Genomic DNA, 3,281 nt, shown 5'->3' with positions numbered 1-3,281 from the left:
TGGCCCAGGATGCAGTGGATGATTTAGGCATCTTTGATGCTTGGCCAAGCTCTAAGCACTCCACAGTGCCCGCTTCCGCCGCCATCATGTCCATTGGAACAAATTGTTTTCATCTGCCCATTTCACCAGCAAAGTCTTCACATGTGTGGGGTAAACATTTCCCTAATTTACTGATAAGTTTAAGGCTTGTCAATTACTTTCAACCTCGTTTAGTCTGTCTGCCTAGACGGTTTTACTGAGGGATGGCCACTGGGCATGCTATAGCTTTTTGGAGCCACAGGTAAGAGCTGGGTGAGAGGTGGATACCAAAGGCGGATAAGCAGCCCTGAAAAGGGCATGGCAAGCCCTTAGAGGTGCTAATCCTCCATGAGTACCCCATACTCTCCATATGGAAGATAATCTCAAAGGAAAACACTAGACTACTCGTGTCCCAATTGTGCCTCTATAGGTCCCATTTAGACAGCAAATACCCAAAGAGCAAATGGTGAAAATCTTTGTCCCAGAAGAGTAAGGGATTTAAAGTGTTAATTCTACTATTCTTCTTAAAAATCTTACCTGGACTCATGCTAATATGACCTCTGACAATGTAGATTTTTTTTTTAAGGGGAAAAGCCAAGGCAATCGGGGATAAGTGACTTGCTCAAGGTCACACAGCTGGTAAGTGTCAAATGTCTGAGGCCAGATTTGAAATCAGGTCCTCCTGACTCCAGGGCCAGTGCTCTATTCAACATGTCACCTAGCTGCCCCAATGCAGATTCCTTTTAAGGTAGACATCAAACTCTTTTACTCTATACTTCCCTCTTCTTCTTCTAGTGCCTCTTACTATGTACTTATTGTGTACACACTTTCTACAAAATGAGACACATTTTTGGACATGGACAATAGAGATTTGGTTTTGTTTGGTGGGCAGTAGATAGAGTGCCAGGCCTGGAGTGAGCCACACTCATCTTTCTGAGTTCAAATCCAGCCTCAGATACTTACTAGCTGTGTAACTCTGAGCAAGTCACTTAACCCTGTTTCCCTCGGTTTCCTCATCTGTAAAATGAAGTTGGAAAAGGAAATGGCCAACCAATACAGTATCTTTGTCAAGAAAACCCCAAATAGAATCATGAAGAGTTAGATATGACTAAAACAAGTGAGTGACAACAGCAAAACCTTATTTGTTATAATATTTGGGGGGATTTTGGAGGGGAGAGAAATGAGAGAAAGACAAATTAAATGTCTGTTAAGACTTTTAACTTTGAATATATTTCACGCTTGTTAACTTATTTACATATTTTTCCCTCAGTAGAATATAAATTCTTTAAAGGTAAGAACTTTTTTCATTTTTTTATTGTATCCTTAGTGCCTAGCACATAGTAAATTGAAAAGAATTTGTAAAATCTGGGTAATAATGCTTGTATTATACACTTCACAAGATAGTTATGGGGAAAAAATATTTTGTAAATAACAATCTACTACATAAATGTGAGTTAGATGACTAATGTGGAAATGTGTTTAATATGATTATACATGTATAACCTATATCAGATTGCACACTGTCTTGGGGAGGGGGAAACAGAGGGGGAGAAAATTTAGAACTCAAAATCTTATAGGGGTGAATGTTGAAAACTAAACACAAATTAATAAATAAAATTAGCAATGTTCAAAAAAATTAATGTGAGTTAGCAATAGCAACCAGCAATATGACTTTAGGAAAGCCCCTTCTAACCAGCTTAGCTCCAGATTTTCTAGACTCCTCTGCCTCTGCTCTGGCTACCTTTTCAAGCTAGAGATCACTACACCAATGCTACTTCCTTCTCTGATTGGTCAGTCCATATGAAGAACTGCTATGCCAGCCATACTAGCTAACCCAACTCAGATCCTGATCTGGACGTTTTTATACTTTACCTCTTCTAGCTAGCCTCTCCCTTTTCTCTAACCCAAGTCAGATCCTACTTTACCATCTCCTAGCCTCTCACTCCCAACTTTAGCAATCTGGTATGTGTTGTTTTCCACCATTAGAATACAAGGTCCTCAAGGGCAAAGTCTTTTTTACTTGAATTTGTATTCCTAGGGCTTAGCCCAGTGACAATTAAATAGTGAGTTTTATTAAACGCCTTATCTAGCAGAGCAGGGCCGCCACTTGGAGCAGTAGGAGCCGGCTATGTATGGAGGTGGCAGAGGGGGCAGCAGTGGCTACAGTAGGTGGACACCATGGTACAGATCTAGATCTACCTCATTAAATCTTGCAAGGGGGGGTGACTGTGGATGAGGCCAAATGCACCAGGATAGAGCTGTGCAGAGACAACCTAAGAGACAGATTTTGGCTGGTGATTAAGGAAGACAGGCACGTGGTCACTGGAAGGCAGGAGCCTCACCTGGTGCTGATCACTATAACATGAGACAATGACCAAATGACTCTCAGTGCTCCAGATATGAATGATCTGGTTGAATGATAGAAAACCATCCTCTTCCAATGCTATTCTAGATGGCAAGATATTTGGCATTGACATTCAAGGCAGAGACTATGGAAATGAAGTAGTTCAGGGGATCACCAGCTTATTAAAAACAGAAGCATTTTGACTGGTTGAGTTTGAGACCCACATGGCAGAAAGAAAGTCAAAAGAAATTTTCCATCCCTCTGTTCAGAATTACCAGGTGGTTTGTCCTGACTGCTCTCCCATCATGATGCTTTCAGAAGAGCCCTTGTTGCATCTTAATGCCAGACTTGAGAAAATAAAAATGGAACAGTTTAAGCCAATTATAAAGGTAATTGGTTGCAGTGCTTTTGAGGAGAAGACCTGGGATGAAATCCTAATTGGGAGGGTGGAAATGAGCAAGGTTTTGGCTTGTCCCAGATGCCTCATCATAACAATAGACCCAGACACTGGGATCATTACCAGGAAAGAGCTCCTGGAAAGAAACATTGAGGAACCACCACCTCTGTGATCGAGCAGAGAAGCATATATGCAAGTCATCCCCACTCTTTGGGATATATTTTTCAATGGAAACAATTGGAAGCCTAAAAGTCAGTAACCCTGTGTATCTGATGACTCTGTGATGGAAGTCCTGGGGTGAGGAGTATCCCATAGTTGAAATGGTTACAATACTGGAAAATGGTTGATCAGGATCTCACAGCAACATCTCTGCAGACCACATAACATAAAAACTTTTAGTAGATTTGTCTTAGAAAAAAAAATATTTCTGACTCTCTATTGATACTTATGTTCTATATGTTAATGTGACAAAAGGGAAAAATCTGAATTGGGAGAGGGGATGGAGCAGGAGAAGAAGGGATA

The 3,281-nt window shown here is 40.8% G+C and overlaps 1 pseudogene; it reads left to right on the top strand.

Moving 5' to 3' along the window:
• The first annotated feature begins 242 nt into the window (after nucleotides 1-242).
• On the top strand, nucleotides 243-3,043 carry LOC138147331 (mitochondrial amidoxime reducing component 2 pseudogene; annotated as a pseudogene).
• Nucleotides 3,044-3,281: the final 238 nt, after the last annotated feature.

The sequence above is a fragment of the Petaurus breviceps genome, unplaced genomic scaffold, assembly GCF_028583685.1.
Source record: "Petaurus breviceps papuanus isolate PSGF00001 unplaced genomic scaffold, PetGlider_PUasm1.0 90784, whole genome shotgun sequence".
NCBI classification, from domain to species: Eukaryota; Metazoa; Chordata; class Mammalia; order Diprotodontia; family Petauridae; genus Petaurus; species Petaurus breviceps.
The sequence above is the reverse complement of the archived record's forward strand: the minus strand, read 5'-3'. Positions and strand labels throughout refer to the sequence as shown.